Here is a 12714-nt window from a genome sequence, read left to right on the forward strand (position 1 = left end):
CAAGGATGGCCATATCCGGGGCGGAGAAGAGTTACAAAAAAATTTTAAAAAAAGCCTGAAGCTCTCTCCCCCTCTCCTTTTACACTGTACAGTAATGAACGTTTGGCAATAAACCAAGGAGAACCGAGCAGGAAGTCAAAACGGCTACCCAGGTAAAACTGAATGAATGATCCATTTATGTCAAAGTGACTGCATCACTGGAAGCTCTCTTTAAGCGCGAAGAGCTTGGAAGATACAGATGCACGTGCAGCTGGGGCCCCTTCTCGGATGAAATCAGGTAGGGCCGTAGAATCACTGTGCTGTTCGTTGCTCCCGATATTTTTGGTACCTGGTGCTTACACTCAGGGGGAGAAGAAACACACACACAAATCAGTTTCGGTTTTTTTTTCCGGTGGACCGAGAGGTTCACAAACGTGCCAGAGTTGAAGCGCAGCCTTCTAGCAGTGCGAACTGTCCGTGCAATCAGCCATAGGTCCGGAACTGAGGATTAATCCCGGAGTCTGAAGTAAGGCCTTTTTGTTTGGTTGGGGTTTTGCAAACCTCACTTACCGATAGTTGGCAAGAAGTCGATCCACAGCGCCGCTTCCTGACAGGAGACATTTTTTTTTTCCTCTTCGGTTTGTCCTCAGAAGGCCTCCGGGGTCGTAAACAGGCAGCGGCAGCAGCTTTTGTACTTGCGGTGTTTCTCCCGCGCGAGCTTAGCCCAGCTCTTTCCCACTGGCCGCGCGCAGTCTGCACGTGAACGTTTGCCGCACGTCACCCTCAGCCCCTCGCGCCCCCCACGTCCATTTACATAAGGGCACGAGGAACGATGACAGGAATCGGCGGCCCCACGCTGCACGGGGCTTTTAACACCAAGCCTGCGCTTATTGCACTTGGGCAAGCTCTTGTGTGAAGATAGTTTATTATTTAGTTTTAATCGGGTTACAGAAGCAAGCGTCGCTGCTGTTTGTTTTCTCGAGTGCAGTTTTTGTTTCATTTTTTTCCCCTTGCTTTTCATTCAACTGTCAAACTTTTTCTCGGCGGAAATGATGAGAGGCGAGCGTTTTTTCGCGACTGGGTTTCCTGCCTGAAGCATTTTTCTTTTTACTTTGCAAAGGCATGGGCTCGAGGCAACATGGGTGAGCTGACGGACGGCGGCTTCTCGTGCAGGTAAAAACTCCGAGCCTTTCTAGTTTCCCCCGGGTTGTGCCCATCCGTGTATCGTGGTGGGTGAGAGACTAGTACTCTTTCCTCCCTCTCCCTCCAGCTGGGGGGGCGCAATAGACGCAGCCAGGGCACGTTAAACAGCGCCTGGTGTGTGTATGTAGAAGTTTGTAAAGTTGTTTTTTTTTATTATTTTTTTTCCCAGTGTCTCTCTTGGCCACTCCGCGCGCGCTTTGCCAGCACCTCGTGCAGGTTTCCGGGAGGGCGGGGGGGTGGGGGAGAATGAGTCCCGGGCCGGAGCATCGGAAACTGGGAGGAAGAGAGGGAGGGGGCAGCTGGCGCCGGCGGGACTTTTTTTTTTTTTTGCCTGGGAGGGGCTTATCTTGCCCCCCCCTTAGCTAGAAAGTGAAAGCGGCTGCGTGCGCGGATATTATTACTGCGTAGAGAGCAGGGCTGCAGCGTGTAACCCTGACCTCGGTCGTCGGGGCTGCTTTTTAGTGCCTTGTGTCTCTTATTTTGGGTGGGAGCCGTGAAAGTTTCTAACTTTTGTAGGTTTAGGAGCGGGTTCTGGCCATCTTATTGCGCGAAAATTGGAGATCTGTTTAGTGTGGGGTTTTTTTTCCCCCTCGAATCTCTAATACCATTTCATTGGATCAGTATCTCTGTTTCATTCTCCCAAATCTTCCCCTTGAGAGTTTATCGAAGGATTAGGGTGGGCTTGGCAAAGGAGAAGGACACTAGACTGTTCCAAAACAATTCGCAGCCTTTATTTCCATTATGTATTCTGGGCCAGTTTTTCTCCCCCCCCCCCTCAGATTTTTGCTGTAGTGCCTGTTGATTAAAAAGTGAAAAAGCATGCACAAATTTGTGTGCAAGAAGAAAGCTTAATATGAGATGCATTTGTTACTGAACATAGGAAGACTGTAAATATTTGGATTTCTTGGTGCTGAGCGCTTGGTTAATGTTTGCTGGTAAGGTGAGATGATAAAACCAAGGGCACGTGTGCCTCGCAGCACTGTTTCATACCCTGCCCTGGAAGTGCAGAGTCCTGGTAGCATTGTCGGTCCTGTTCTTTTCAGTTCATGGAGCTTTGCGGCCCTTAAAAGCTCATGTATGTTAGGCAGAAAAAGTGTGTGGTTTATTTTTTCGTGGTTCTTGTGATCACCAATGACGAGAGGCTTTTTTTTTTTTTTCCTACTGGAACGTGATCATTAGTTTCATAATATTTATTTAGCCTGTGTGTAGTCGCTGAGCCAAGCACTTGTGGAATTAGTGAAAAAAGAATTTGTCATCTGGATCAAGAGCTTAATTGACTGTACTTCGAAACGAAGTATAACAAAACATATAGGTTAGTCCAGTGAAAATGTATCTCTTGCACACTCAGCACATAGACTCGTATGTGTGTGTGTGTATATAAGTGGACGAACACATTAACCACTATTTACTGTACATAAATTACATCAAACTTAAAGCAAAGCAAGTTTATCTTAGAAACGTTGCTCTTGTTTGTGCCTAAAGATTTTCACTGATTATTATTTATTACATGAACATTTTATATTCTTTTCCCCAAAAGTTGGTCTAAAGGTGGATTACAATACATTTAAATGAACAGAGGCAATAGAACCAGTTTAGTCAAATCAGAATTTGCAATTAATGAAGCATTGTGATTCATATTTGTGAATAATTTCAAGACCCAGTTGTGAATAAATGCAGTCCTTTGCATAGGGTTCAGGAAGATGTGGACTTGGGTGTGGGGGAGGCCTGGCTGAAAACCCATGCCTTGGCCTTTTTCCTGAACTTAAGGTACCATGGCTCCAGGTGCCTGGTTAGTGGTGCTTTGTGCCAGAGTTGCGTTTACAGCTGCAAGCGCGGCGTCCCATGCAGGATAGTCTGGCAGCAGTCAGGGGAGGAGAGGAAAAGTATTCCGGCAGATTAGAGTTCCCTTGGGGGTGTATAGGGGGAGAGGGGGACCTGTTCAAGCATTTGTAGTCAAAACTGCTCCTTACTGGGAGCCAGTGAAGGTGATGTAGAATAGGCTTATCAGTTGCTTTTGCACCTTTCAAAATTCTCGCTGGGGGCACTTCAAACTGTATTGTGAGGGGTCTGCTGTGTAAGGAGCTGCAATAATCGATTCGGCTGATGATTAACGCATGGATTACAGTAGCAAGTAAGGTTTACTTTCTTGTAGTCTGGCCTATGTTTAAGGAGTTAGGCAATATTGAATTCATCTGTAAACAGAATTATTGAATGTTATCTTTGGGAAAAATAGTTTTTAAATTTTAAACCTTTGTTTTTCATCTCTGTGTCAAATTTCCAGCTCTATCAGAACAAGCTTCTGCCAGGGTCATGGGTGCCATGAGACTTTGTATGCACTCAGATGAAGGGTTTCCCCATTTTGTAACTCCCTCCCATCTGGCCCAGCTTTTGCAGTTCTAAGTTTTCTTGCTGAGAGAGAGGTTATATGGGTCCCTCTAGAGCCCAGCACCTCATCCTTTTTACCCAGCGAGTTGGGTGTCCTCCTTGGTTGTGAATGTCACCTCTGCAGCAAGCCCCAATAACCAGGGCCGGTGTTAAGGGTATTTAGGCGCCTTAGGCGAACCTTCTGCCTTGCGTCCTCTCCTGCCCCGACCTCATTTACTCAGACAGGCCCCCTTCTCATGCACCCTCCGTCTCTCTCATGAACACCGTTGCTCTCTCTGGTAACACATACAGGTGCCGCTCATTGCCCGCTGAGTCTCTACTCTTCTCAGCTGTGAGTGGGATGGGCTCCGCTCGTGGCCCCACATGGCTGCTCTTTGCCGCCCCCTAATGGCTGGCGCCCTAGGCAACCGCCCAGTTTGCCTATTGGGATGTGCCGGCCCTGCCGATAACAGAATCCTGGTGTCCTGTGAAGGCAGCGCTGCTGTTGAGCCCTCAGACTGGCACTTGGGACCTAATTTACTAAGGGGGGGGGGGGGCAGTGGCACCTTTTCTCCCCTCTTCTCTGCTGAGATACCGGTGGCAGAGGCAAACTCCTAGCACTTACCTGAAGCGGAGCTGTCCCAGTTCTGAGCAGCGGAGGCAGCAGCAGCCTAAAAGAAATTGAGCCTGAAGCCCGAGGCCGCACGCTCGAGGCCCTGCCCCCCCTTTCTTTCACGCGGGCTTCCTATTATTTTGGAAACCTGTGCGAGAAGCAGGGCCTCAAGCGGGCAGCTGCAGGCCCCACACTGATTTGCCCTTAGGTTGCCGCTGCTGCCACTGCGTAAGATTGGGGCAGCTCTGCTTTAGGTAAGCAGCTGGGAGGCAGCGTTCTGGCACCTATCAGAACTTTGCACTGGAGACTGTTGCCTGTGCTTAAATCCATGCCTGGAAGATGTTCAATCTGGTTCTTGTTTATTTTATGAATATTTTTTTTAAGCAAATGCTTGCATAAGTCCAAAGGTGCAACAACAGTTATTAACACAAGTTTGAGATTTTTGTGTTTAAATATGCAGGAAGACTATTATTTAATCTAAAAGAGAACTTGTCAGGACCGGTAAGAGCAGCTTTGTTAGATTACTCTGTGTGTGTGTGTACATTGGGCTTCTTATTGCACTGAGAATATACTACAAGATTGCGTTCTTTGCTTTGAAAGATGCATATGCTGCTGTATGCTCAGAATTGTTTTCCATTTTTGGGAGAAAAGGTTCATTTGGAAACAGTTGGCAGTGGCTATAGGATAACAAGACTTGTTCTAGGTTTGCTGTGAATTGCAAAACACAAACTCAGTTTGAAACTAGTGGAACTCTTTATGTGGTAAGCGGTTTCTGTAAAAACTGGAGCATGTTGAAGCTTTTTCGTTGACTTTTCAGAAGTGCAGCTTGTCTTCATGGGAAGGAGGCTGTTCTTTATAGTCTGTTAATTGAGGAGGAAAAGCCCCCTTTAAGAGCTGCCTGGCTAATTACAATAGTTGAGCTTGTCCTAAGAAGTAATAAATTAAAACGCTTTCAGGAAAGATGTGGATTTGTAGCTGGGGTGAGGGCCGGTTTCAGGATTTATGCGAGTAAACAGGATGCGATATCCCCCTATGGCACTTACCTTTTATTTGCACTCCAGGCAGACCAGTGGTGGTTTTTTTTAATTTTGTTACAGCAGGCCAGACCCAGCCCTTGTTCAGAGCTAAACCGCAAGCATGGCTTTTAGACAAGTGAACTAAGTCTGTTGTGCAGACCAGTAGTCTAGAGCAAGTTGGGGGGTTTTCTGTGTGTTTATTATTGCATTTTCTGAAATGCAAGGTTTTTGCATGGCTGAGTTTCTCATGAGTATGGGAGTGTCATCCCAGATCTAATTCTTCTATGAACTGGCAGGGGTATGAAGAGTTGTAACAGGAGCCCGCCGTCTTGTACGCTTCTGGTAGTACCTGCTTGCTTGCCACCAGTAAAGATGGGTTGCTGGCTGAGATGTACATTGTGACCTGGCCAACTTTAACAATTCTTAAGTCACATTGACAGAAATCAACAGGAAATGTTACTTGCAGGACAAAATTAGGGCTTACACAAGGGATCATCCGCCCACCTCCCCCCTTTCCTCTTGTTTCTGTGGCTACCACAGTCATCCTCCCGGTCCTATCAGCCCATAACCTAGGAGTCATCTTCGTCTCCTCTTTCCTTCTCTACGCATATCCAAAGCTCTGGTAAAGCGCGCCGTTTTCTTTCCCTATAATATCACCAAAATCTGTCCCTTCCTTCCTGAACTCACTACCAGAACCCTTACCCCACTCTCTCATCACCTCCCGCTTAGACCATTGCAGCCTGCTCCTCGCAGGTCTTCTGGGAAGCGCGCTCTCTCCTTTGCAGGCTGTGCACCTTAACTTTCACCAAAGTCGCTATAACCCCTCTTCTGAAGTCACTGCATTGGCTCCCTCTCCGCTCCTGCATACAGTTCAAGCTCCTCTTTCACACCTACAAGTGCCTTCACTCTGCAGCTCCTCGCCACGTCTCCTCTCCTCTCTCTACACACTTCATCAGGCAAGTCACTCCTATCTGTGCCCTTCTCTGCCTCCAATTCCCCGACTCCCTGCTTTCCAACTGGCTGTGTGGTGGAATAGTCTTCCTGAACTGGTGCGTCATGCTCCTCTCGTGCAATGCTTAAATCCCAACTAAAGACCCATCTTTCTGCAGCGGCTTTTACATCTTAGGCCTGATTGGCTGCTTTTAGCCTCACTAACTAACTTTCTTTTCTAACCATTGTCTTACTTTATGAAATGCCCCAAGTCTCTTGTCCTTTGTTTGTCTTATTAGATTGTAAGCTCTATTGAGCAGGGACTGCCTTTTTTTATTTGTTTGAACAGTGCTGCGTGTGTTGCGTAGCACTGTAGAAATGTTAGGAAGTAGGATCTGAGCAGGAGTGGTAGGGATTGTAGAGCTGAGTAGTTGAGTGCATGGATGGATAGATTTTTTTTTTTTTCCTGCTATCATGTCTGTTTCTAATATGAATTACTGGTAAACCACATATTTGCAGTCCCCATCTGTGATTGACAATTCCTTCAGTGGTCTATATTTTTTGTTTTGCTTGGTAATTGCAAGAAGTTTTAAGGGTTTCATTTTTTTTGTAATGATCAGACACCCACAAAACATTTTTGCTGGGCAATAGCATGGCCCTAGCCCCTTCCCCTTCCACCATCTCTGCTCGACTCCCAACGCACGACCCGAGGTGACTCATCCCTCCCCATGGCCTGACTGCATTCCCATTTGGCACCTCCTACCTGCTTACATCAGGGCATCATCGATTTTTGCCTCCTTCCAGACGCGAGGCTTTCCAGCGAGTCTGTGCCAAGATGCCCACGTTTTGGTGCTATGCGTCCAGCTTGACAGCGGGGAAGCGCCCGCTCGTGCCTGGGAGTACGCATCTGTGCTCCTCGCCAGACGGTGGGATGCGCGTGTGCACCCACCCCAGCCAGTTCCAGAGACACCATCCAAAGCATATTATACAGAGATTTTTAAGTTTTTGAAAAGAATATTTAACCCTCCCAAAAATCCTTTTACTAATTGTCAAAAGGATAAAGGATTTTATAGTTCACATCAAAGATACAGGAACATTATTGTACTTAAAGTTCTAATGTGTTATCTAATTAATGAGGTTTAGCAAAATGGCAGGGTTTGATAGTTCAGGAAATTTTTTTCCTGGTCCCTCTCAGGATCGGGAAGGGATATTTTCAAAGGGGTAAACACAACCTCCAAAGCCTTTCGTTGGGTTGCGTGCTTGGGTCTGTGTGTTTTGCATGCCCGCTCGATGCTCCCAGGGTCCTTGTCTCGCTCCCAAGTTGCAGATACCCTTGAGCGTGCATGGGAAGCTCCTTTCGGCAACTTAAAGAGAAACAAAAATGGACTTTGACCCGCTGGTTGCTTGTCGAACCAGTCCAAAAGCAGATTGGTCAGTGAGAGGCTCTTGAAACTCAACTTCTTTCACTGGGAAACTGACAGATGTGAACCATTCTATTGTATAGGATAAGGGAACATCACTTGAAAAATAAAATGTGCAAATGTGGTAAGAATTGTGACTTTAATTTCTAATGGGTAACACTTTAAAATTGCAATTATTAAAGAGTCAATTAGATTTTGAAATTGCACAGATAATGCCTTAAAATGATTTCTTAAGCTTTTTTTTTTTTTTTTATCTCCTTGCACAAAAAAATGGGATAAATCCTTTAATAATTTTGGGCCCTTATATGTAAATACTTAGAAATTTGTAGAGGCCAAAGATCAGACATCCCTCCATACTAGGAAGTTATGATTATGGCAGATCAAAATATTGTTTGAATAAAGGGAGTTAATCCAGCCCAAGATTAGATTAAGGTCTTGATGTGGGTATGATTGTGCAACTTGAGATCTAGATGAGAAAACACTAACAGGCGATACAGTAAGGAGCGGTAGGAAGAGCTGCGTTAGTGCCGGGCGCACCCACGGTTGCCGCACACACAGTCCGGCTCACCTACTGCTCGATACTGTATTTAAATTGCTTGCAAATGCAAGAAGCGTCCGTGAAGCGTTAGGCCCGCGCAACCCATTTTATTGTATAGAGCGCTATACAGTATCCTGGGTGCGCTGGCCTTACGCTTCACGGACATGCTGGTATCTGTCATTTCAAATGACATTTGAAATGACAGATACCAGGAAGTGGACTGTTCTCCTACGCTCTGGATTGCCAGTCCTCTCTCCCCTCCTCCCTGGCCGCGTCAATGGGTGCTGGTCTCCGGGGCAGCCCCAGTCCTCTCCTCCTGAAGCAACGAAAGCGGAAAAAATCGAAAAAGCCAAAAAAAAAAAAAATAGCAACGAAGTGGACGGTTCTCCTACGCTCGGGATTTCCAGTCCTCTCTCCCCTCCTCCCGAAGCAAGGCTGCTTTATGCGCCTTGCTTCGGGAGGAGGGGAGAGAGGACTGGAAATCCCGAGCGTAGGAAAACCGTCCACTTCGTTGCTATTTTTTTTTTTTTGGCTTTTTCGATTTTTTTCCGCTTTCGTTGCTTCGGGAGGAGGGGGGAGAGGACTGGGGCTGCCCCGGAGACCAGCACCCATTGACGCGGCCAGGGCAGGTGAGCGGGGGCTGGGGGTAAGTTTGCCACCTACCCTTACCCCTGCCTCTAACGCAGGGGTAAGGGTAGGCGGTAAGTTAGCAGGTTAAACGCGCGGCAAAACGGCAGGGTAAAATAGCGATAGTTGGGGCGCGCGTTACTGTATGGGAGGGAATAGCTAATTCGATCGTTTACATCTAATATACATGCCGCGGGCGGAAAGGGTTACCCGGGGATTTAAAGAGACGGTAAGAATCGGTTAAAGGGGATAGTGTATCGCAGGAAGGGCTAACGCGGCTGGAAAGTGAGTAGAAAGCGGGTTAGGAGCGGGGTAACCGCGGCCGCACTTTACTGGATTGACCTGTTTGTTTGCTTTAAGCCTATGTTACATTTTACTTTTTATTTTATTGAGGGGAGTATATGTCCACAGTCCACTTTATCTGCATCTTTAAAATGTAGGACTGTTACAAGGGGAATGCAGGATGGCTTCTGGCTTTCTGCTAGCTGGCACCACCAGATTTTTCCCATGCATAAACTGATCATGTAGTGGTTGCCTTTTCACGGGGCTTCCAGTGGGGCAGTTCGTGCATTGCCGTGCTCGCGGCCAGCTTGGCTACAGCGGGCAGACTGGAAAGGCCAGGATCTGCCTTCTGTGGCCGTAGACGTGTAGTATCCTTTTCAAATCAGAAGACAGCTCTAGTGGGTCAGGACTAGGCATGGGCACTGCTGTCTTGAAGACTCTAGCATGTGATGCACATCTGTGAGCACTCCAGACATCTCCTGAGCAATCTGACACTGCAGACCGTTTTCAGAAGCTCCTGGTAATTCATAGTGACTGGAGGATTTAATTGGTAGGGTATGAATAACTAATCGGTGGTGAATACAGGACATGACTGCCATGCAGTTCATACAGAGAAATAAGTTGTACATTCAGGATGGTAATGAGTGTTTGTGTAATAAATTATTTTTCCAGGCAAATTAATCTTTGGGCTTCATATTGGCACACCCTTTGTGTAAGACATATCCCTCTGGTCCTTCTTCCCCATGGCTGATCCCAGCTGCTTTGCTCCCCCCTCGGGCTGGGCCCTATCCGGATCCTGCAGAGAATCTTTGCAAAGCAATCGTCTGCATTTCCACCACAGCCTGGGGTTAAGGAGAGGCTGTGAGTAATCGTTTGGTTGCAAATACTTTTCAATACAGAGTAAAAGGCAAAGTGACAAACCCCCCAACTCCTAAAGGGACAGTAACGGGTAAAGTTACCTGAGCTGTGCGCAAGTGAGAGAAAAACACCTGTGACAGTGTCGCAATAAAATGTTTAGTAATAGAAAATGGCATTTGAGGGCAGTTTCATAGGAAACAGTCTGAAATTTGTTATAAAGTTTGTTTTAAAATTCATTCAGTACTTGTTTCTCTTGTCTTGGCTGTCAATAAAATTCTAACAGTTTGTCACCTCCCATGTATATTTCTGTCCCATTAAAGTAAGAGATCGCCAGAGTTATTAAAGAAAAACAGGCTTCTTGGTGTCTGCTCTGTGAGAAGTAGATTAAATCTCTAAAATGGTTGGGTTTGTGCAGCATATGAATTCTTTTAAATAGTCTGCTTAGCCGGCATTGCATTTATAGACAAATCACAGGGTTTAGAATTAATTTGTAAGTGTAAGTGACTAATTTTAAACACTTTTTTTTTTCTCTTAAGACTTCTGGTAATTCAAAAGCAGATTGCTAGTTTTACATTTTGACCCCCTAATCTGCTGTTTTACAGATCATTAGATTATTAGGGAGAGATCTTTATTGGGTGCAAAAGATGGGCAGTCTGCAACCAGGAGGCATGAATATAGGAGGCAGTCTGGGAGAGACTTTGTAATGGTAGTTTAATTTCCCATGAAGCTACAGTCTGATGCAGTTTTATATTCCTAAAGCTTCACGTGATGCTTTGGTCACTTTTTGTATTTGAAGTATATGGTGATTATCTTCGCTGTTCTGCCGGTCCCTGCTTGTGACTCCTTGCAGATGTGCACAACTACCCATGGAGCGCACTGGGGGTATTTTATCCATTACTGTCCCTTTATGACTTTTTATCTTTTAAAAAGTACTAAAACAAAAATAATAAAAAAAATTTGAAACCAAACATATACTGTGCCTCTTAACCCAGGCTAAGCTGGAAATGCAGATGGCTGTTTGCTTGCTTTGTGGTTTTGGATGCTATGGTGTGGGTAGCTTGCTGGACCCCAAAACATTTTTTTTTTTCCTTCTATGTACTTCTGAAAGGGCCTGATTTTTTACAAAGGCTTTTTGCTATTTTGTGTCTACAAAAAACTTAGTAAATTAGAGCCCTAAATCAGTATCTCAGAAAACTCGGCATTTTTAGCAGATGCTTCAAATGGTTTATCGGTTTAAATGCTTGCACTAAAGCACATAAGTGGTGTGCTGGTTAGAGCAGTGCTCCATCAAGCCCAGTATCCTGTGGCTAATGGTGCCCAGTCTGGGTTACTTAGAAATATCCATCAGGCCCTAATTGGGAGCTCCTTTCCCTGTTGCTCATGTCCAGGAGTAGGAGACAGTGGTCACTTTGTCGAAGAATACGAAGTGTCTATAATTGGAAGGGACAAAACATATTTTATGCTTCTTGGTAGCATCCTGTTTCTAAACTGCATCACACAGAAGTCATGAGATGCCAGGCCACGGGCACAAAGCATGCACATGTTAGATTTTAATTTTGATATTTAATGTCTTTCTGTTTGCGTGATTTGCTCTGCATGCAGTCCCTGAAACTTTGCTAGGGCCGCTTTCTGTTCATTGTTCTGACAGATTAGCAGAGGAGGAAAAACAGATAGGAAGCAGACGGGGAGGTGACTCATTTGTGTAGAATTTACAAAACTGTCATTTTTCCTACCCGCTGACCCAGAGATTTGAGTGTGCTGCTTGAAAACCAATCTCTTGACATTATTTTGCTCCAGTTATTGAGTGTGAACCTGTGATTGTAGTTGCAGTAGTAATTTAGGGGCGTTTGAAGGCCACCAGTAAAGTTACAGTGCCTGTCCCCAGAAGGAAACTGTGCTTCTGCTCAAACAATGACTTTTTTTTTTTTTTTAGGGCCTTCTAGGAGCCAGTGGTCACCAGAATAGTTTCTGTAAATCATTTTTGGCCTCTTATGCCCTCTCCCCCATCATTGCTGGCTGCTCTCCCCACAACGTTTAGCAGTAGTACTGCTAGTCCTACTACTTGTTGCTATTGTTTTTCTGTTTGAGTATTTTTTTTTTTGGTCTAATTTCAGTAAACCACTTTCAACCTGGTATAAGTGGTTTAAAAAAACCAACATTTTCAAATAAAAATTCAAAAACTGCAATTTGCAATTCTGTACATAATGAACAGTATAAGCAACTGATACACATCAGAGACAGGCCCTGCTCGGGGCAGCTTACAGTTTTTGTTAAGACACAGATAGACCAAAAGAAATTGTGCTTACTAGGGCAAACTTTTTTTTTTTAAATAATCAAACAACCTGGCCAGAAAGGGAGCATGAAGAACCAGCTCAGGTGGAGTGTTCCAGGTGACAGTGCAGCAAGATCAAAAGCACAAACTTTATCTATCCCCCCCCCCCCCCCCCCCCCTTGCCAGGTTATCTTAGCATCTCTAATGTTCAGGGGAGGTCTGTAATTTTTATTTTTTGATTATGGTATATTAGCGCACATTAGAAATCCTGGCAAACTGAAAGACATGCAAGGAAGAAATGAGTCTATATGTCAACGTATTGAATAGATAATGTGGCAGAGCTCAATATTATCCTAGCATGGCCACAGCTTGTCGTTTCAATGGTTATGGTTTTTTAAAGATTATATTCAGCTGTTGGATTCCTAAAATTTATCCCCAAGAAGATATCGGTTGGCCTCCCTTGCTTTGCTTCAGCAGTCCACGTGATGAGCAGGAACATTTTTTGCATTGCTAATAATTTAAATTTCTTATACTAGTATACATTCAAAACACTTTCCTGGGGGGAGGGGGCAGGCTATTACTGTACATCACATGAACTTGGGGGGAAATAT

General features: G+C 45.3%; 1 protein-coding gene across 3 annotated transcripts in view; it reads left to right on the top strand.

Annotated features, from left to right (window-relative positions):
- Window positions 1-145: 145 nt before the first annotated feature.
- SH2B3 (SH2B adaptor protein 3) overlaps window positions 146-12714 on the top strand; it is a 191070-nt gene continuing 178501 nt past the window's right edge. For 2 of the 3 annotated variants that reach the window (XM_029572111.1, XM_029572113.1), the window contains exon 1: window positions 824-1152. The gene's annotated coding sequence lies outside the window, so the exon portion shown is untranslated. Of the gene's footprint in view, window positions 278-823; window positions 1153-12714 lie in introns of those variants that run through there. The other variant, XM_029572112.1, reaches the window with a different exon arrangement.

The sequence above is a fragment of the Rhinatrema bivittatum genome, chromosome 11, assembly GCF_901001135.1.
Source record: "Rhinatrema bivittatum chromosome 11, aRhiBiv1.1, whole genome shotgun sequence".
Taxonomy (NCBI): domain Eukaryota; kingdom Metazoa; phylum Chordata; class Amphibia; order Gymnophiona; family Rhinatrematidae; genus Rhinatrema; species Rhinatrema bivittatum.